The sequence below is a fragment of the Ixodes scapularis genome, unplaced genomic scaffold (genome assembly GCF_016920785.2).
Source record: "Ixodes scapularis isolate PalLabHiFi unplaced genomic scaffold, ASM1692078v2 PGA_scaffold6__148_contigs__length_123643588, whole genome shotgun sequence".
Lineage (NCBI taxonomy): Eukaryota > Metazoa > Arthropoda > Arachnida > Ixodida > Ixodidae > Ixodes > Ixodes scapularis.
Window position 1 is genome coordinate 37,374,085 of NW_024609881.1, and position 22,023 is coordinate 37,396,107.

Sequence of the window (22,023 nt, forward strand, 5' to 3'; positions counted from 1 at the left end):
CTTCGTCGACCATGTCATCCGAGGACTTCCCTTCGTCTATGCCTACGTTGACGACCTGTTAATCTACAGCCATGACGATGAAGAACATATTCAGCATCTTCGACTGCTTTTTCAGCGCCTTGATGAGCACGGCCTCATAATCAACAAGCAAAAATGCGAGTTTGGAGTCACGACGTTGAATTTCTTAGGCCATCAAGTGGATCACACAGGGGTCCGTCCAATTCCCGAAAAAGTCGCAGCCATTAAGGTTTTTTCACAACCAACAACCATTCATAAACTCAGAGAGTTCCTGGGTCTCATAAATTTCTATCGGCGTTTTGTTCCCAACTGCGCTTCAACACTTCTGCCGCTCACTAATATGCTCAAAGGCGAATACAAAGACTCAACACCGTTAAATTGGAGCGACTCGGCTTTCCAAGCTTTCAGCCGCATAAAAGGAGATCTCGCTAACGCTACCCTACTCGTTCACCCCTGCCAAGAGCTTCCCGTGAGTGTCATGGTCGACGCCTCCAATATTGCTATTGGCGCTGTCCTGCAGCAGCTCTCCGACAAGAACTGGCAGCCCATCGCGTTCTACTCCCGAAAACTCAGCGCAACAGAGTCACGCTATAGTACATTTGGTAGGGAGCTCCTTGCGATTCATCAAGCCATCAAACACTTCCGGCATTTCCTAGAGGGTCGTCATTTCGTCGTTTTCACCGACCACAAACCCTTAACATACGCACTAAAATCAGGGAGCGACAAATTTACTCCCCGTGAGATCCGTCAAATGTCATACATATCAGAATTCACGACAGACATCCGCCATGTCAAAGGCAAAGACAACCTGGCAGCTGATGCGCTCTCGCGGGTTATCGTCACTCCCTGCTGCAGCATGGTACCCATGAGAATTTATTTTGAAGCCATGGCCTCAGCTCAGCGAGATGACACCGAGCTTCAACAAGTTCGTTCATCGCACTGCAGCCTCAATTTGCGCGAGGTAGTCTTGCCAATGTGTGGTACACCACTCATCTGCGACCACACCACAGGCGCACCCCGACCTTTAGTACCGCTGCATTTCCGTCGTCAAGTTTTTGACCCCCTACACTCCATGGCACACCCTGGAGTTCGAGCAACTCAGCGGTTAATCGCTGAACGCTTTGTATGGCCGGGTGTCAACAAGGACGTACGAAACTGGACTCGCTCTTGTCTGGCCTGCCAGCGGTCTAAAACTCAACGTCATACGTCAGCACCATACGATGCTTTTCCAACACCGACAGCGCGCTTCGATGCCATACACCTAGATATTGTGGGTCCTCTCCCAACATCTGGTGGAAACACATATATACTGACATGCATTGATCGCTTCACGCGCTGGCCTGAAGCATTTCCCATTCCTAACATCACCGCCGAAACCACGGCACGGACATTCGTCGAAGGTTGGGATGCTCGATTTGGTGTGCCTTCATCGGTTACCACCGACCGAGGGAGACAGTTCGAGTCCGCTTTATTCCGAGAGCTCATGAGACTACTAGGGTGCTCACGTATTCGGACCACGTCATACCATCCCATGGCTAACGGCATCGTAGAGCGCTTCCATCGCACCCTCAAGGCTTCTCTAATCGCACACGATGACCGTGTTCATTGGAGCGTCCACCTCCCATTGGTGCTTTTGGGACTCCGGACCGCTTTCAAAGAAGATATCGGTGGTAGCGCTGCCCAGCTCGTATATGGCGCACCCCTTCGCCTTGCAGGGGACTTGATCATCCCGGCTGATCACGGCACCAATAGCAATCCCGCCAGCTACGCCACGCAACTCACGACGGCTATGCGGGCCCTCCGCGCGACCCCTCCTCGTCCACAACAGCGTAAATCGACATACGTTTCGACTGAGCTCGCCCACTGCACTCACGTATTCGTCCGCCACGATGCTAGTCGCCAATCTCTACAACATCCGTACGACGGCGCATTCAGAGTAATTGATCGTCGGGACAAATATTTTATTCTTGATCTAAAGGGACGAAAAGACACCGTGTCAATCGATCGCCTCAAGCCAGCCTAGCTTGACACTCCTGTTGCTTCTACACCTCCAACCACCTCACTTGAATCAAGGACATGCACACCGGGAATTTCGAAGGACATACACCAACACTTATCCCTACTACTACCGCGAATTGTTTCCGGTAACAAGCCACAGAGGCATCCTGACCAGCCAAAACGCCATGTCACGTGGGCACCTCTACCACCACAACTCGGCGTTTTCCAACGACCTCCTTGTTGGTGGGGGAGTACCTGTAGCAACCGGCTGTTCGGACGAAGGAAGAAGAGGTGGACAAGGGAGAACGAGCTGGGAGGCCGAGCTCAGAACACCGGCAGCTCCCGACCGGACTGGACGTGTATATAATTTTGTAATAAAAAATAGGTAGGGAACTTCTTTCCCTACACAACAATAAAAAATTCTCTAGCTAGTGCTGCGCGTCTTGGTCGTCTCGGTTCTTTGTTGGTCTATACCAAAATGTAATCGACAAAAAAGCTGCTTAAGGCTCTGTACTTTTTTCACCTATTACATCCAAGCTGATTACATTTTTTGTGATTATATTTTTATTACGTTACTAGAGCTTCGCGCACTAACTCCCGAGTGTGCGATGCAAAATTAAAATGAGTTACCCATAAACCCATTGCAGGTGTCCTGAAGTCGCTGACGGAACTTTTGAGGAATGTATTTGGAAAAGTATTTGGAGGAGACCAAAAACACTTTGGTTGCATTTGTATCGTGTACTTAAATGCTTTTTTGGAAATGTAATTAGATTTGTAATTAGATACATTTTTGACGAAGTATTTTCTATATGTATTTTGATACATAGTCCCCTGTATTTCGCCCATCCCTGCTTTTACATTTGTAACTGCGGGAGGTATTTATTTCCCACCGCTACGGAAAACTATGAATAGTTCAAAACAGCTTTCCCGATACCTACTTGTAGACGAGAGGGCAGGTCAATGCTCAGGGATATTTCCCAGGTCCGACACCCAACTTATGATGTTTTAAAAAATAAACCTCGGTACATTTTGATCTGGGAGGATTTAAGACCGGGCTTCCCGGGTGCGAGACGAGCACGCTTCCCCGAAGCCGAGTGGCTCTTCGGTTCTGGCCGACTGAAGGTGTGCCTAGTGCGCGCGTCATTTCACATGTCCTGCGCAGCATTTCTATGCGCATCAACGAGCCATTCGGTGGTTACGATGTCATTTTGGGCGGAGATTTGAGGCAACTGCCTTCCGTCATTGCGTCCGAGGTCAACAAGGGGCCGTTTCTTGAGAGCTGGGTCTTGAACACAGCTCGGATGCAATGATTTCCATTCCCACACGTAAATAGTCTTGAGTGTCTTTGCCCATTTGTTTTGGTCCAACACTTTTCAGTCACTACACATAAGAGGTGTTCGTTCACTCGAAGCTCAAGTGTGGCTGTGTGATTTCGTTGAATGTTTTGTATGCTGAAGCATTTATGCAGCATATGTGTTTTGGCGAATAGAGCACTAACGCGTGGGGCATTGAAAGTTCACGCACCGGTCGATATATAATATGAAGACACTCAAAAATGCATAGCTATTTATACGCTTTGACGTTGCAAGGAATTGTGTTTCTTTTTTATTGAGTGAGTGAGCCAGAAGAATGGAGCCAAAAGTTGCCGTCTGAAGCATTCTTTGACATACGAGTTACCAAGGTGTTGTCTTTTTCTTAATTCTAATTTAATAATTTGGGAACTCATTGAGTTCTGGTTGAATATATTTTTTCTTTTTTATAACACGCGCCGGATGTTACGTCATATTTTGTGTTGCTCCCTATTTTGAATTTCTTTCATGTTGTAAACGATAAAGAAAAACAAAACGACGCTGCGTCTGAGGAAAAAAAATAAAAGAATCAGGCTGGAAGGCTCCTAAGACGCCAGTAAAATTCTGGTGGCAGCGGTGGGATCTCCCCCCCCCCCCCCCCCATACCACGACCCCCTCTAATTTTATGACCGCGTCACCCAGAGCGCGCGTGCGGGAAGCGGTGTCCCCTAAAGGCGGCTCGTATAGTTTCCCGACTTCCCAATAGATGGCGCCATGACTCAGCTTTATCCTTATAACTATATTTACATTGCTTTTTTGTAATTTTGAGGCACAAGTACTTAACTTATAAGCTAATTCACCTTTATAAGCGGTTTAATTACACTTCATGCCTTTCTAGTGCTCGTAAATGATTCTTGGTGAAAGCGGTCTTAAATTTTTCTGTTCTTGCTGTCGCTGCTGCTTGCTTTCTCACCTTTAGAATGCTGACAACTCGACACAAAAGTAATGAAAAATGTGTTCAAAATGTCATGAAGATCAGCATTTTCAAGCTGTACCCCTGCTTCATGCCCCGACCATGCCACCATACCATAGCTGAGTGCAGTGACAAATGGTCCCAGATTTGTCACCCGACCGTATATGGGCTTAAGGTGTGGCGCGACTCATGCAGCACCTATGCTTCGCGATGGAGCCAGTGAGCGAGGTGTGACACACTAGAGCTGTGCAAGCCACAGCTTTACAGCCTGCAAAGCGTGGGAGATCCCTTTCCCTTTGCAGAGCTGGCATTAGCTTACCGAGAAGCTATTGCAAGCACTAGAAAGCCACAGAGTGTGAATAAAAGCGCTTCTGAAAATGAATTAGTGTGTAAATTATGCAAACTTTAAAAAAGTATGTATATATATATATATATATATATATATATATATATATATATATATATATATATATTTAAATACTAAAAAAGGCAAAAAAGAAAAAAAAATGTTTCCAGGTGGGCTTGCACCCAGAGCTCCACGGCCCTTGAATTCAGTTCCCTAAAGCCCGCTTCAGACGGAACAATTTCGCCCAGCAACTTCATGTCGCAACACCAGCAACACGGGCCGCCCGCGTTCACATGCAGCAACCGAATTGCTACAACTTGCCATCATCATCATGAAATTTTATTTTTCTTACAGTATTTAGACGCACAGTTGTATCCTAAAAACATATTTTTATATCTTTAAATTGCGCTGAGAATACTAACTCATCTTTTTGAAACTGTTTATTTTCAAAAATGATCCATTTCAAACCAGAACTAAGTCCTCAGTTCTCATCATCACGACTACAGGGGTGTCACGTGAAAATATTGCATTCCTGATTGGCTGCTGCCGCTTCAAACATCTCCGAGTAGTCAGAGTTGCTCGTCCGCTTCGAGCCGGACCCGATCTCAGCAATTCGTGTCGATCTAGGGAAAACTAGGGAACAACCCGCCAGCAGCCCCAAAATTGCTGGAAAGGTTGCCCCGTCTGAAGCGATCCTATACTCTGTTTCATACATAGAGTGCAACTCAGTGAAAGCTAGCGCACCCGTTTGCATTGCTGACCGTGCCTACGTTCGCCCCATAAGATAGTGCGTCCCCTGCAAAAAAAATTTAAAAAGTCGGAAAATGTTCCTCCTCGGGGCTAGTAACTGATACTGGCGTTATGAATTCAACGGAGCACAAATGTTTAAAAAAAAAAAGGAAAAGATAATGTAAACCACCTTAAATTGTTTCCCTGTTCATCCGTGTGGCAGCCGCTGTGGGTTTTCGGGTTGTGTGGCACTGGCTGGTTTTGTGAACATGGCGTTTACGCAGCAAGCTCAAGTACCTCTCCTGCTCGGATGTTTTCAAAGATTCGTTGTGCGAAAATCTTGAAAGAGTGCAAGCAGATGATCGCCAATGTGTACGGGAGTATTAGAACACATTCCCCATAGAATTCGGTCATGAAGTCCTGGAGACGGCCAGTAACGACACTGGAGTGTGCCCTGTACTGTCGCGAAGTGCAAGGCTCAGTGCCTATCTGGCAAGGTGGCGTCCCCGAAGCAAAGACCTCGCAACATGAAAGTTTCGAGCACGGGGACCGTCAAGCATGACGAGTTCACACAGAACGCCATTCGCCTGAAGGTGCATCGCTAGTGCTCCGAAAGGGAGATTCCTACCCTTGACAGCCATTTCAAAATAAAGTGTACAGGCCACAACTATAGTCGATTAACGTCTTATTATAAATTTTGGGACAAGGCCACTATCAGGGCGATTCCTCATTCCACGCTGCACGAAAGAAAAATATAACTCGGTGCTGGAGGCAAATAACACTTGCAAAGTGGCAGACCAGATGGTAGAAATCTGGCCTCTCGGCGACTTATAAATAAAAATCAAGAAGGAGGAACTGAAATATGCACTTCGTCAATGCACACAATCTTGCACAAAAAGCATGTCTAAAAAAGAAAAAAAAAAAACCAGAAAACTTTGCGCGTAAAATGGGTTCGAACCACGGCCACCGAGACGTCAATATCGCCAGAGCAGCGCCTTCTACCACTCGTCCACAAAACGCGCGGAGTAACACTATTTGTATTTTTTCATGCGCACCACTTTAGTACCTTTGACAGCGTTGCACGCTAAGTATGAAACAGAGTATAAGACACCCTATTGTCTGGTACAGAGACCATTTATGAACGCTTGGGTGTTTAAACGATGTACTACACATTTTACAAAAAGAAAAAAAAAAACATTGGGTGTTTAAACGTTGTACTACCCTTTTTTCAATAGAAAAAAGCAACAATAAAAAACACATTTCAGAAGAAAAAGTTAAGGAAACGGAATGTACCATTATGTTCAGTGAAGTTTGGTGACAAGACTCGGGACTCGAGCAGGAATGCAGTTATCCTTGGTGTGACCCCATGAGACTGTCTTGCTGCCTTTGCTGGGGTTTATCTAACTGAAGTACCTGCACGAAAAGTAGAACACATGTGCATAACACTCATTATTCACAAGAAAATTTGTCAATGTCCAAAATGACCCCATGAAGAAAATTATGCGAGGAATTTTCAGGCTGCGTTGGCCGAGTCACCTCTCGTGGCCAATGTTTCATAGCAACTTTAATTGTAGTGAACAGTTATAGGGTATATTACGAACAAAGTGCAATTTGGTTTTGTAGGAATCTATAACACACAAAACGACACCTGAATACAGTATGTTGAGGTACCTCTAAACAAACTCCACGGTTTCATGGCGCCTCCTTCAGATACCTGATGTTGAACATGAAATATGTGCACCAAGGAGTGAGCAAACAGCGACTTCAGATTTGTCTCTAACTCCAGCGACGTATCGACTAGGAGTGCAATGTGTAGAAGGTCCTCTAGAAGTGTGCCAAAATGAAAAATCAAGATGTAACGATATCAGAATAAGATCACCCCAACGAGGCACCATTGTGGTGAGACAATCTACGATGTAGAGACAGTAATCGGGAGTCAACCGACGTACGGCTGCGATTTACTTTGCGGCGACAAAAATGAAACATGGCAAAAAAAAAATTTGAAAATTAAAAAACGCGTTTTTTTTTTTACATTATTCGTTGAGCGCAGCCGGTAGCAGAGCAGTTGGGCGGCGTCACGAAAATCTGACAGACTCGCTAGCTTTTCTCAACTTCGTACGGCGCCAGTCGGCACCACAGATGAATGGTCGGCACTCTTAGTCTACCAGGGAAGAAAAAAGTACGAGCTCAGAGCCCAGCGTCGATCGCGACTTTCGTAAAGAGAAGCTCCGGTAACACTTCGGTGACTCGCGAGCGTTAAACAACGCCTCTTCGAACGAGCCCACGAATCCAACACGTCGAACGGTTTGCGCCGGTAAGCACGCTGGGAGCCAGGGGGCTGGAGGTTGAATATCCAAAAGAGACGACGTGCTGGTTTCTACGTCCATTTCGCACATGAGATAACAAGATAGCGAAGCTAGCCGAGTGTGAACACTGACTGACGATACATCAGAGTACACGCAGTCAAAATGACGTCTGCAACAGAGCACAGCCAGACGCTTTCAGCAGGGGCACATGCGTTCAAATAAGCTGCGATTTCAAAACATCATGTCTCCCTTCTGTCCTTCAGTGTTCACTTTGATCTGTGTATACCAAAGCACTCAATGCTGCAAGTAATAAAGTCGTCTATACGTACCTTTCGAAGCGATTGAAAGTGCGTTGGTTTCTATTGGAACCCACAAGCAAAGTGCGCGACGAACTTGACGAGCTGTCATCCGTCGGTCCCGCCATCGCCGCCGTCTCGCCGGGTCGGCGCGGTCGCGGTCGCTGCGCAACGGCGCAATCGCGCAATCTCGGCGGCTCGGCTAGGCTTGGCTGGATCGGCGGATTTGGCCACTCGGCGGCTCGCTCAGCCGCTCGTCTGGCTCGATGGGTTACTCGCAATTCGCTCGGCTCGCCTCCCTTCGGAGTTCGAACTGCCTCCGAAGCTCGAGCGCTCGAGCTTTCGCGCGCGCGGGTTGACGATGGAAACTTTTCTCATAAAACAAGTCTGTAACGTATCGTTTGATGGCGCAAATGCACGTATTTTTCCCGTCGGTTTTTACAGTGTGTGAATCTTGCGAAAAAGGCGACGAAGAGTGGTGGGTGAAATGTGCTCGTGTGTGGTTGTGGATTTTGTGTACTACGTAGGATTACCCAGAAAGGAGGGTCAATACCGATACATGTGCGGGTAAGAAGCACGTGACCTGTCAAGGCCATTAATCCTCATTATTTTATCGTGCGAACTGACATTGTCGCGTATCGCGTTCGATTTGGGTTCCAACATCGGTAACCTAACTTTTGTTGCATTAAAAATGCAATAAACATTTGTTTGAAAACGATCACTCCAATGAGCACGTCGTTATTGGGCTTTCTCATTGAAAGGTAGGTCGCGGGTGTCCCAGCTAGTTATTCTGAATGGTTTGGTGGTTGTCTAGCATTTCAAGCGCTCGAGGCTGTGTGTACTGTGTGCCGTACGTACACTTGCGCTTTCGATCAATGTGAATGTGTTTGCAACGCGGAACGTTTGTGTTCTGTGTGTATCCACCTCCAATATCGTTCTTTCTCGTATTGCCGTATGGTAACTCCTGCTGTTCTACGATATCATTCACGCGACGTCGTATATGTGGGCGTACCGATATCCACATGTTGCTTCAGGGGCTATCAATACTGTGTTACGTATCCTCTTAGTCCGCGGTATATGCCGACGTAATTCATGTTGGTAAGTTGGAATTCGTTCTGAGATTTATCCACGCGGTATAGTATTCTCCTTTGGGCCCGTGATCGACGACCGATATTTATACATCGTGTAGCCGTACAGTATGTCCATGTCGGTCACCAATATGCACGCGGTGTCGTATTCTATTCCAATAACCGTAAGTTCTGTCGGGATATTGTGCTTCGATATCGTGTTGTATACCAATAACTGCAAGTTATATCGGGATATTGTGCTCCAATATCCTGTTGTATACCAATAACCGCATACTATATCGGGACATTGTGCTCCGATATGAATTCCCATCGTGCGTATTGGGTTAATCGGATTACAATAAGTTTTTATTGGTTTACATCAACTTCATTGGAATACAATATTTCTAATAAGCCGAGTTCATATTGGCCTTTTTCAATAGGGACGTCACGTGCGACGTGTGTTTTCACGGGAAAATGTTGGTAAGTTAGCGGGAAAATTTAAAAAAAAAACTTCCCGCTAAATTTAGAGGAAGTATTTCCCTGCTAAATTTAGCGGGAAAATTTTTGCTTAATTTAAATGAAAATTAAGCGAAAACTTCACGCTAAATCAGAGGGGAGCCGGAGAGGAGGAGAGGAAGGGTAGGAGGGGACGAGGGGCATACCTCCCCTCTACACACTCCCCTCCTTTTCCTGAAGAGCTGCGCTCTATTTTGGCATCATAGAGAATTATAAACGTGTTTCATTTTTAACTTTACAAAAATGCCGAGTTTTTGAGCTTCGTATTTTGTGGGTAATGACCGGGCTTCGGTTCGAATTTCTTCAGATAATAAGAAAAATTTGATTTTCCCTTGTCAGTAACTCTTTAAACCGCGACAAATCAGGCAGAAATATTTACCTCTTACTGAGCGCTTCCCTCGAAGCAGTTCAAGACCTAACAATCTCAATAGTTAAGCCACACTATCCGTTCTTTTTTATACCGCCTGCAAATTAACCTAACTGTGTTCCACCAAAGATCTTCGTACTTAGATATGTTTATGACAATATGGGGTCCATTAGGCAGGGTGCAGCTTCCAGGCAACTTATGACAAAGGCCTGTAAGCGGCGAGCTTCCCTCGCTTTGCGGCTCTCGGAAGCTTAAGTCAGATGCCGCAAGGGCCCAAAAAGCGCTTGAGCAAACGTTTTCTATGTGGTCATTCAATCAAAGATTTCGGCGACATGTAACTGCGGATATTGTTACCTCCACCACAAGAGAGCATGAAAATTTCAGAACTGGTTTCTTAATACAGACCTGTGAAAAGATGCCATTTTAATGTTCAGTGCACTTCCCAGTTCCCGCGACAGAGTAATGTGTTTTTCGCTTATCAGTCAATCTATTCTGGTCACCTACTCCTTTCACGAGCCTGTACACAAATTGTTTAAAAGTAATTTCAGGATAAACCACGGTTGTAATATCGTTATTAAATATATGGGTGATTGCATCTCAACTCAGGCACAAAATGTCGGCTCTAATTTTTCATTTTCGTTAAAAAAAATATTTTGTCGCGTAATTCCTATAATAAAAGAAAACGCATACGGCGAGTTCGTCGGATTTTTCGCTCTCAAGTTATGAACCGTTAAAACAGCCAAGGTGGAAACTGACATTTTTCCAGCTCATCGGGTATGCCATTTTTCAGTTCGTCCCTTTCCCCTACTTTTTATGCTACATCAGTATAACTTTTTGGAAACACTCTCGAAATATGCTTTTTTATGGTAATTAAACGTCTGGGTCATAAGATCATTAATGTTTTTTTTTTAATTGCCAAACCGCCTCTCTGCGATGATAATTGACGAAGTTCAGCAGGCTGTGCGTGTGTCATAATGAACATATTTTTATCATGTTTACATTGCCGTAAAGCTCCAATTAAGCGCTTTCTTTTGAGTATACTTTCAATGACGAAAATAATCCCTGGAGAAGGGGAACAAAGGGACAAAGGACAGACATAAATCTCCAAACACAGCTAGGTGTCTGGTGAGCGGTGAATTATGGGACATTTCCCATGATGCACCGCCCGGTTACGCCGACGGCGACGGCGACGCCGCTCAAGCCGGAAACGGGCCCCTAAGAGCTGCGCTCTAAAAAAATAATTTCTTATGAACAACAAACAGCACATTTCAATTTTTTTATATGTTTAAAGGGTGAGGTGGGTTTATTTTTTGGCCATTTCGAAATTCCCCCCCCCCCCCCCGAGGTCACGTGACCCCGGTGGGGGGCTCGCGCGGTGCATTATGGGACATTTCCCACGATGCACCGCGCGGTTACGCCGACGGCGACGGCGACGGCGACGGCGACGCCGCTCAAGCCGGAAACGGGCCCCTAAGAGCTGCGCTCTAAAAATCCGCCTGGTCCGGGTATCGAACCCGGGACCTCTCCATTACACGTGGAGCGCTCTACCAGCTGAGCTAACCAGGGGTTAGACGTCTGTAGAGCAAACCGGTTTTATCAGCTGCCGCCAGTCTAACACCAACAAGGGTGAAGCTTGCAAATTTAAGGTTATAATTATAATGCAATTAAATGCAAAGGTGCAAGCGAGCTGGACAAGAATGACGAAAATAATCCCTGGAGAAGGGGAACAAAGGGACAAAGGACGGACATAAATCTCCAAACACAGATAGGTGACTGGTGAGCGACCAAAAAAATCCGCCTGGTCCGGGTATCGAACCCGGGACATCTCCATTACCCGTGGAGAGCTCTACCAACTGAGCTAACCAGGGGTTAGACGTCAGTAGAGCAAACGGGTTTTATCAGCTGCCACCAGTCTAACACCAACAAGCGTGAAGCTTGCAAATTTAAGGTTCTAATTATAATGCAATTAAATGCAAAGGTGCAAGCGAGCTGGACAAGAATGACGAAAATAATCCCTGGAGAAGGGGAACAAAGGGACAAAGGACGGACATAAATCTCCAAACACAGCTAGGTGACTGATGAACGACCGAAAAAATCCGCCTGGTCCGGGTATCGAACCCGGGGCATCGCCATTACCCGTGGAGCGCTCTACCAACTGAGCTAACCAGGGGTTAGACGTTAGTAGAGCAAACGGGTTTTATCAGCTGCCACCAGTCTAACACCAACAAGGGTGAAGCTTGCAATTTAATGTTATAATTATAATGCAATTAAATGCAAAGGTGCAAGCGAGCTGGACAAGAATGACGAAAATGAACCCTGGAGAAGGGGAACAAAGGGACAAAGGACGGACATAAATCTCCAAACACAGCTAGGTGACTGATGAACGACCAAAAAAATCCGCCTGGTCCGGGTATCGAACCCGGGACATCTCCATTACCCGTAGAGCGCTCTACCAACTGAGCTAACCAGGGGTTAGACGTCAGTAGAGCAAACGGGTTTTATCAGCTGCCACCAGTCTAACACCAACAAGGGTGAAGCTTGCAAATTTAATGTTATAATTATAATGCAATTAAATGCAAAGGTGCAAGCGAGCTGGACAAGAATGACGAAAATGAACCCTGGAGAAGGGGAACAAAGGGACAAAGGACGGACATAAATCTCCAAACACAGCTAGGTGACTGATGAACGACCAAAAAAATCCGCCTGGTCCGGGTATCGAACCCGGGACATCTCCATTACCCGTGGAGAGCTCTACCAACTGAGCTAACCAGGGGTTAGACGTCAGTAGAGCAAACGGGTTTTATCAGCTGCCACCAGTCTAACACCAACAGGCGTGAAACTTGCAAATTTAAGGTTATAATTATAATGCAATTAAATGCAAAGGTGCAAGCGAGCTGGACAAGAATGACGAAAATAATCACTGGAGAAGGGGAACAAAGGGACAAAGGACGGACATAAATCTCCAAACACAGCTAGTTGACTGATGAACGACCGAAAAAATCCGCCTGGTCCGGGTATCGAACCCGGGGCATCTCCATTACCCGTGGAGCGCTCTACCAACTGAGATAACCAGGGGTTAGACGTTAGTAGAGCAAACGGGTTTTATCAGCTGCCACCAGTCTAACACCAACAAGGGTGAAGCTTGCAATTTAATGTTATAATTATAATGCAATTAAATGCAAAGGTGCAAGCGAGCTGGACAAGAATGACGAAAATGAACCCTGGAGAAGGGGAACAAAGGGACAAAGGACGGACATAAATCTCCAAACACAGCTAGGTGACTGATGAACGACCAAAAAAATCCGCCTGGTCCGGGTATCGAACCCGGGACATCTCCATTACCCGTAGAGCGCTCTACCAACTGAGCTAACCAGGGGTTAGACGTCAGTAGAGCAAACGGGTTTTATCAGCTGCCACCAGTCTAACACCAACAAGGGTGAAGCTTGCAAATTTAATGTTATAATTATAATGCAATTAAATGCAAAGGTGCAAGCGAGCTGGACAAGAATGACGAAAATGAACCCTGGAGAAGGGGAACAAAGGGACAAAGGACGGACATAAATCTCCAAACACAGCTAGGTGACTGATGAACGACCGAAAAAATCCGCCTGGTCCGGGTATCGAACCCGGGACATCTCCATTACCCGTAGAGCGCTCTACCAACTGAGCTAACCAGGGGTTAGACGTTAGTAGAGCAAACGGGTTTTATCAGCTGCCACCAGTCTTACACCAACAAGGGTGAAGCTTGCAATTTAAGGTTATAATTATAATGCAATTAAATGCAAAGGTGCAAGCGAGCTGGACAAGAATGACGAAAATAATCCCTGGAGAAGGGGAACAAAGGGACAAAGGACGGACATAAATCTCCAAACACAGCTAGGTGACTGATGAACGACCGAAAAAATCCGCCTGGTCCGGGTATCGAACCCGGGACATCTCCATTACCCGTGGAGCGCTCTACCAACTGAGCTAACCAGGGGTTAGACGTTAGTAGAGCAAACGGGTTTTATCAGCTGCCACCAGTCTAACACCAACAAGGGTGAAGCTTGCAATTTAATGTTATAATTATAATGCAATTAAATGCAAAGGTGCAAGCGAGCTGGACAAGAATGACGAAAATAATCCCTGGAGAAGGGGAACAAAGGGACAAAGGACGGACATAAATCTCCAAACACAGCTAGGTGACTGGTGAACGACCGAAAAAATCCGCCTGGTCCGGGTATCGAACCCGGGACATCTCCATTACCCGTAGAGCGCTCTACCAACTGAGCTAACCAGGGGTTAGACGTCAGTAGAGCAAACGGGTTTTATCAGCTGCCACCAGTCTAACACCAACAAGGGTGAAGCTTGCAATTTAAGGTTATAATTATAATGCAATTAAATGCAAAGGTGCAAGCGAGCTGGACAAGAATGACGAAAATAATCCCTGGAGAAGGGGAACAAAGGGACAAAGGACGGACATAAATCTCCAAACACAGCTAGTTGACTGATGAACGACCGAAAAAATCCGCCTGGTCCGGGTATCGAACCCGGGGCATCTCCATTACCCGTGGAGCGCTCTACCAACTGAGCTAACCAGGGGTTAGACGTTAGTAGAGCAAACGGGTTTTATCAGCTGCCACCAGTCTAACACCAACAAGGGTGAAGCTTGCAATTTAATGTTATAATTATAATGCAATTAAATGCAAAGGTGCAAGCGAGCTGGACAAGAATGACGAAAATGAACCCTGGAGAAGGGGAACAAAGGGACAAAGGACGGACATAAATCTCCAAACACAGCTAGGTGACTGATGAACGACCAAAAAAATCCGCCTGGTCCGGGTATCGAACCCGGGACATCTCCATTACCCGTAGAGCGCTCTACCAACTGAGCTAACCAGGGGTTAGACGTCAGTAGAGCAAACGGGTTTTATCAGCTGCCACCAGTCTAACACCAACAAGGGTGAAGCTTGCAAATTTAATGTTATAATTATAATGCAATTAAATGCAAAGGTGCAAGCGAGCTGGACAAGAATGACGAAAATGAACCCTGGAGAAGGGGAACAAAGGGACAAAGGACGGACATAAATCTCCAAACACAGCTAGGTGACTGATGAACGACCGAAAAAATCCGCCTGGTCCGGGTATCGAACCCGGGACATCTCCATTACCCGTAGAGCGCTCTACCAACTGAGCTAACCAGGGGTTAGACGTTAGTAGAGCAAACGGGTTTTATCAGCTGCCACCAGTCTTACACCAACAAGGGTGAAGCTTGCAATTTAAGGTTATAATTATAATGCAATTAAATGCAAAGGTGCAAGCGAGCTGGACAAGAATGACGAAAATAATCCCTGGAGAAGGGGAACAAAGGGACAAAGGACGGACATAAATCTCCAAACACAGCTAGGTGACTGATGAACGACCGAAAAAATCCGCCTGGTCCGGGTGTCGAACCCGGGACATCTCCATTACCCGTGGAGCGCTCTACCAACTGAGCTAACCAGGGGTTAGACGTTAGTAGAGCAAACGGGTTTTATCAGCTGCCACCAGTCTAACACCAACAAGGGTGAAGCTTGCAATTTAATGTTATAATTATAATGCAATTAAATGCAAAGGTGCAAGCGAGCTGGACAAGAATGACGAAAATAATCCCTGGAGAAGGGGAACAAAGGGACAAAGGACGGACATAAATCTCCAAACACAGCTAGGTGACTGGTGAACGACCGAAAAAATCCGCCTGGTCCGGGTATCGAACCCGGGACATCTCCATTACCCGTAGAGCGCTCTACCAACTGAGCTAACCAGGGGTTAGACGTCAGTAGAGCAAACGGGTTTTATCAGCTGCCACCAGTCTAACACCAACAAGGGTGAAGCTTGCAATTTAATGTTATAATTATAATGCAATTAAATGCAAAGGTGCAAGCGAGCTGGACAAGAATGACGAAAATGAACCCTGGAGAAGGGGAACAAAGGGACAAAGGACGGACATAAATCTCCAAACACAGCTAGGTGGCTGATGAACGACCCAAAAAATCCGCCTGGTCCGGGTATCGAACCCGGGACATCTCCATTACCCGTAGAGCGCTCCACCAACTGAGCTAACCAGGGGTTAGACGTCAGTAGAGCAAACGGGTTTTATCAGCTGCCACCAGTCTAACACCAACAAGGGTGAAGCTTGCAATTTAATGTTATAATTATAATGCAATTAAATGCAAAGGGGCAAGCGAGCTGGACAAGAATGACGAAAATAATCCCTGGAGAAGGGGAACAAAGGGACAAAGGACGGACATAAATCTCCAAACACAGCTAAGTGACTGGTGAACGACCGAAAAAATCCGCCTGATCCGGGTATCGAACCCGGGATATCTCCATTACCCGTGGAGCGCTCTACCAACTGAGCTAACCAGGGGTTAGACGTCAGTAGAGCAAACGGGTTTTATCAGCTGCCACCAGTCTAACACCAACAAGGGTGAAGCTTGCAAATTAATGTTATAATTATAATGCAATTAAATGCAAAGGTGCAAGCGAGCTGGACAAGAATGACGAAAATAATCCCTGGAGAAGGGGAACAAAGGGACAAAGGACGGACATAAATCTCCAAACACAGCTAGGTGACTGGTGAACGACCGAAAAAATCCGCCTGGTCCGGGTATCGAACCCGGGACATCTCCATTACCCGTGGAGCGCTCTACCAACTGAGCTAACCAGGGGTTAGACGTCAGTAGAGCAAACCGGTTTTATCAGCTGCCGCCAGTCTAACACCAACAAGGGTGAAGCTTGCAATTTAATGTTATAATTATAATGCAATTAAATACAAAGGTGCAAGCGAGCTGGACAAGAATGACGAAAATAATCCCTGGAGAAGGGGAACAAAGGGACAAAGGAGGGACATAAATCTCCAAACACAGCTAGGTGACTGGTGAACGACCGAAAAAATCCGCCTGGTCCGGGTATCGAACCCGGGACATCTCCATTACCCGTGGAGCGCTCTACCAACTGAGCTAACCAAGAATTAGACGTCAGTAGAGCAAACCGGTTTTATCAGCTGCCACCAGTCTAACACCAACAAGGGTGAAGCTTGCAATTTAATGTTATAATTATAATGCAATTAAATGCAAAGGGGCAAGCGAGCTGGACAAGAATGACGAAAATAATCCCTGGAGAAGGGGAACAAAGGGACAAAGGACAGACCAGGCGGATTTTTTCGGCCGCTCACCAGTCACCTAGCTGTGTTTGGAGATTTATGTCTGCCCTTTGTCCCTTTGTTCCCCTTCTCCAGGGATTATTAGAGCGCAGCTCTTAGGCGCCGTTCCCGGCTTGAGCGGCGTCGGCGTCGCCGTCGGCGTCGGCGTAACCGCGAGTAACCCTCGTAACCCTCGTGAGGGTTACGAGGGTTACGAGGGTTAATCTTACGAGGGTTACCCTCACGAGGGCTACGAGGGTTACTAACCCTCGTAACCCTCACGAGGGTTACGAGAGTTACTAACCCTCGTAACCCTTACGAGGGTTACGAGGGTTATGAGAGTTACCCTCACGAGGGTCACGAGGGTTATGAGAGTTACCCTTAGGAGGGTCACGAGAGTTACCCTCACGAGGGTCACGAGGGTTACGAGAGTTACCCTCACGAGGGTCACGAGGGTTATGACAGCTACCCTCATGAGGGTCACGAGGGTTACCCTCACGAGGGTCACGAGAGTCGCCCTCACAAGGGGTACTAGGGTTACCCTCACGAGGGTCACGATGGTTACCCAGGTCACGTGACCCCCCGTTGAGGTCATCGCCACTGATGACGTCACTCACATGACGCAGGCGCTCTGCTGAGCTTATGTAAGGTTTTCTATTTGTTGTTAGCAGTTACCTCAAAATCCAACCATATGCATTAATAAAATTCGGAGAACTGCAGTTAAAAAATGTTACTTAGAAGTTCGTATCCACAGGTGCGGGCACCCAGCGGTTACTTTCTCTCAATACGGGGGAATGCGGATCGTTAGAGAATCCCGCTGGGGCCTTTTGCTTTCGTCTTTGAGTTTGAAATACCGAACTTGATATGTTATAGACATATTTTCTAATGTCAAACAGATATGCACTGCATATACATATGTACGATTTTGTATCTGGCGCTTGGTGATTACAGTTTGTTTTGTGCACATACGAACTCTTCCGTGAAATAACGAGCATTCCGTAACGTGCAAGCCTTCGAATGTTTTAGTGATGTGTTTAGGTTTCATTTCTATTTTGAGTGATTCATGCCGGGTTACTTAGACTTTTTCCTCTTGACTTAAGTTTGTCCGGGAGTCTAGATGTTAAGTATCGTCTCCGTCAATACATAGGGCGAAGCTCACACGCCTTGCAAATCACCCAGTGCCAAGTAAATAAATATTGTTAGGAATATTATTGTTGCTTCACTGGCTTTTACGCTCAGTAATAGAGGCAAGCACTAACATTTAATACAAAACCTCACATAGGTCAAACTTCCGCTCAGCTGAGCGTCTGTGCGAAGTATCTTTCAAAACTCTCATAGCAGGAGATTCGAGTCCTAATATTGGCCATACAAACACCAAATTACAATTTCTGTTGGTAGTTCCTGACAGAATACTGTATTAACTAACTGAATAAAACACGAAAGAAATCAAAGGTGGGTTGTTCAGGAAATCGACCCCAAACTTGCAAGTTTTTCTAAATATTTGTTTTAGGCAAATGTTACGCGTCATATGTTTAGTGCAAAAGATTCAAATTATATTCAACAAAAAGAGCTAATTGGAACTTTATACGGTGATGTAAACATCACAAACATATATTGATTAGGTCACACAGCGCAGCTTGCTGAACTCTGTAAAATAGTGTTGCAAAGACGTTATTAAAAACGAAAAAAAAAGCATGAAATATATTATCACTGAGACGCTTTATTAGCATATTTCATGGTTTGCATCCTCTTTTACAAAAGGAATATACAGGTAGCTACTAAAATTTCAGAGGCGTTAGTTATGAGTCGCTTGTATTTTTGTGAGTCGCTTGTATTATTGGGCAACAAGTGAACAAAAACCAAGATGTAAGCTTTGAGAAGCGTCATTTGAACAAAATATTACATTTTCTCTTTTTTTTTACTGTATAAAGCACTGCAATAGAAAGCTAGAGAAAACCAATTAGCCGAATAAAAGGTAGGTTCTTCAGAATATCTACTTCCAATTTGCACATTTGTTTTTAAAAAGTCCTTGCTTTACGAGAAAATACTGCCCTTTGACTTTTATACAATGCATTAAATTTGTTATCATATAAAGGAGTATACTATAGACTTTCTGAAAACACTAAATATGTTAAGATACCTCATATAGGTCACGCGGAAGACCTGGTAAACTTCGACGAATATCGTCCAAAAATGTTATACTGGAAAATTTATAAATTATATTTCATATAAATAATCGCGTTAAAATATTTATCAGAGAGTAAGTGTGTTCAAAGGTATCTACTAAAAAAAGAGGCGTCAGTTTTGAATTTTTTGTGTTTTGCTAGTAAGTTGATTTACTGACAAAACTGTCAAACAAAATTCATTTCAAGCTTTAATAGCTGCCATACAAACAAAATATTACATTTCCTTTTTATATTACCTGATAAAGCACTCCAATGGCTAACTATAGAAAAAGATCAGCGAAATAAAATGTGCTTTTTTTAGAAAAGCAAGCTCCAATTATCGAAAATTTTTAATATGTTCTTTTTTTACGAAAATACACTGCCTTTTTTTTTCTTTTACACTCAACATTAAATTTGTTTTCAGTGGACATTTCTCAGGTTTTCAAAAATTCTAAATATGTTACTATATCTCAAATAAGTCACGCGGAAGAGCTGGTCAAACTTCTACAGATATTGTGAAATGGACACAATTTGACAATATTTAAAACAAACGTAAAGATAAATTATCGAAATAAAGTTATTGACCATAAGTAACCCTTACTCAGAAACTGGCCCAAAACTTCTACATTTCACTACCAAAAAAGGCAAAAAGTAGAAAGAGGCGAAACATGACATCTCCGACATGCGAAAAAAAGGTCAGTTTGTGCCTCGGCTGCTTAAAATGTCCATAACTCGACAACGAAAAATCGCCCAAACTTGCGGTTTGCACTCCCTCTGGCAGAAGGGATTTCCCAAAAACATATATTTTTTCGTCAAAATTAAAAATTCAACCCCCAATTTGTGCCTGATATGAGATAAACCACACATATAATATTTTAGACAAAACCCCGAGACGGGGGGAAAAAAAGAACAGCACAACACACAGACTTCGTGTTATGTTGAACGTTTTTCCCCCGAGTCTCGTTTTTTTTCCGGAGCTGTTAAACCTCCGCCAGCATGTTTGCGCCCGAACGTTTTGTTCATATATATTACCTCTTTCACAAGGGCGCCGCCATCTTGAAATATCGTCACTACCAGTATGGGCGAAAACATTGCTTCGCCGTCGCCACGCCAATAGAATGCATTTAGGAGATAAGCGTAACCGTCACCCATTCTCGCTTGTTCTCCCCTTTATTTTTTAATATTTGCAGGTTGAAGCGTTTTAATATATTTTTGTCGCCCATACTGGATATGCCTACATGGCGGTCGGAGGCGAGTGCAAGCGGAAAAATACTATATTGAAATAAAAACCGGCCCTAGAGGCAATCCCGACGAGACTCGAAGAGTGAGGAAGGAGTAAATATCAATTTACACGCAAGGAATTTGGCTCTTATATAAAAGATAGTGAAGTCAGTCGAGATGTCAAAGAGTTTAAGCGCTTAAAGTTTCCGTAGGGCGTTTTCAAATAAGATCAAACAACCGTGTTCAGGGATCATTTTTAATTTTCATGAAAAAAAAAACACTACTGGCTCTATGCCCAGAAAAATAAAACCAATCATTGCTATACAAAAATTGTCTTTGGAAAACAAAACGTGCGCAACCTCTTAGTCGCGTGCACGTTTCACGTGTCGCACGACGTTGGCACGTCGGGCGGCTTCTCCACAAAAAACTGTTCTGGCTACGAGCCTCAAAATATTTAATGACAAATTAGGCACAGAAAGGATTGACAAAAAGTATTGATCACCGAGTATCAGGGTCGTCATTTTCAGAAACGAAACCGCGAATACGGCATATTGCGCAATAACGCACTACATTTTAGAGTCTCACGTTTTCGAACTTTGCCGGTGTTTCCCTCTATAAAGTTCATCTGTGCATGAAATGATGTTGTCCTGGTAAACGGGAGAAATTTACAATACCTTAACAGGATAATTTAACTAATTATGCATTATTTTAAAAATCACTTAGAAACAAAACGCCACCCTTAGATTTTTTTTAAACTCTCCGGAATTAACGTTATAACATGTGCTCGCAGAATCTGCAAAAACGTAATTGAATATTTGTTTGGTTTCGAAGTTATGAAGAGAGAAATATGACCAAATTGACGCTAACGTGTTTGCCATAAATGGGGCGCGCACATAAAAATTGTTACCAATTTTACTATTATTAAAAAGCGTAAAAAGGCTACGAGGTGGTCAAAAATACAAACTGACAGCACAGAGGTCGACGGTAGTTTTGAAGGGAAAAATCCCAATACATTTATGTACAATCGGCCCAAAAATGTCAATGGGCCGGATTGATCGAGAGGCGCCACAGTGCAACATGCTTCGCAGTGCCTGTTTCAACAGCCTTCGTGTAGCGTCTCCGTCTAAGCCACGCAAATAATCAACCGACGCGACTATGCAAACAGATCAGCCTACAACCTTGGATTCAACAAGATACAGGAGGTAGCGCGCGGTAGAACCTGAACCTGCGCCGCCTTTAAAAACCGGACAACGCGAAAAAGTATATATATATGTGTGTGTTAGTAGAGATTATTAAAAAAAATAATTGCGATTGAATGAGATTGTCTGTAACTTAAATTATATGACAACGGTTTGGTGAATCGTGAAATCCCATTTTTCTATGCTCATGCTGCAGCAAGCCACTTTAAGAACCACTCCCAACTACACGAGTTGCAGAGCAACAAGTACACGTCAGCGAAGTGGATTTTTTTACGGAACAGGACATGGCAAGAGTACCTGCGATGGAATCGGGGGTCATGTTAAACACCAGGCAAAGTTTTACAACCTACGACAGCCTACCACGTAGGTGA

At 44.8% G+C, this 22,023-nt stretch overlaps 13 non-coding genes across 13 annotated transcripts; all 13 read right to left on the bottom strand.

The window, feature by feature from the left end:
* Positions 1–11,700: 11,700 nt before the first annotated feature.
* Positions 11,701–11,773, bottom strand: Trnat-ggu. Its single transcript has one exon. It is a non-coding gene; the product is annotated as a tRNA-Thr (tRNA).
* A 530-nt stretch (positions 11,774–12,303) lies between these two features.
* Trnat-ggu lies at positions 12,304–12,376 on the bottom strand. Its single transcript has one exon. It is a non-coding gene; the product is annotated as a tRNA-Thr (tRNA).
* Positions 12,377–12,605: 229 nt separating this feature from the next.
* Trnat-ggu lies at positions 12,606–12,678 on the bottom strand. The gene has a single exon. It is a non-coding gene; the product is annotated as a tRNA-Thr (tRNA).
* Positions 12,679–13,208: 530 nt separating this feature from the next.
* Trnat-ggu lies at positions 13,209–13,281 on the bottom strand. Its single transcript has one exon. It is a non-coding gene; the product is annotated as a tRNA-Thr (tRNA).
* Positions 13,282–13,510: 229 nt separating this feature from the next.
* On the bottom strand, positions 13,511–13,583 carry Trnat-ggu. The gene has a single exon. It is a non-coding gene; the product is annotated as a tRNA-Thr (tRNA).
* Positions 13,584–13,811: 228 nt separating this feature from the next.
* On the bottom strand, positions 13,812–13,884 carry Trnat-ggu. The gene has a single exon. It is a non-coding gene; the product is annotated as a tRNA-Thr (tRNA).
* Positions 13,885–14,112: 228 nt separating this feature from the next.
* On the bottom strand, positions 14,113–14,185 carry Trnat-ggu. The gene has a single exon. It is a non-coding gene; the product is annotated as a tRNA-Thr (tRNA).
* A 228-nt stretch (positions 14,186–14,413) lies between these two features.
* Trnat-ggu lies at positions 14,414–14,486 on the bottom strand. Its single transcript has one exon. It is a non-coding gene; the product is annotated as a tRNA-Thr (tRNA).
* A 228-nt stretch (positions 14,487–14,714) lies between these two features.
* On the bottom strand, positions 14,715–14,787 carry Trnat-ggu. The gene has a single exon. It is a non-coding gene; the product is annotated as a tRNA-Thr (tRNA).
* A 229-nt stretch (positions 14,788–15,016) lies between these two features.
* On the bottom strand, positions 15,017–15,089 carry Trnat-ggu. Its single transcript has one exon. It is a non-coding gene; the product is annotated as a tRNA-Thr (tRNA).
* A 228-nt stretch (positions 15,090–15,317) lies between these two features.
* On the bottom strand, positions 15,318–15,390 carry Trnat-ggu. Its single transcript has one exon. It is a non-coding gene; the product is annotated as a tRNA-Thr (tRNA).
* A 228-nt stretch (positions 15,391–15,618) lies between these two features.
* On the bottom strand, positions 15,619–15,691 carry Trnat-ggu. Its single transcript has one exon. It is a non-coding gene; the product is annotated as a tRNA-Thr (tRNA).
* Positions 15,692–16,521: 830 nt separating this feature from the next.
* Positions 16,522–16,594, bottom strand: Trnat-ggu. Its single transcript has one exon. It is a non-coding gene; the product is annotated as a tRNA-Thr (tRNA).
* Positions 16,595–22,023: the final 5,429 nt, after the last annotated feature.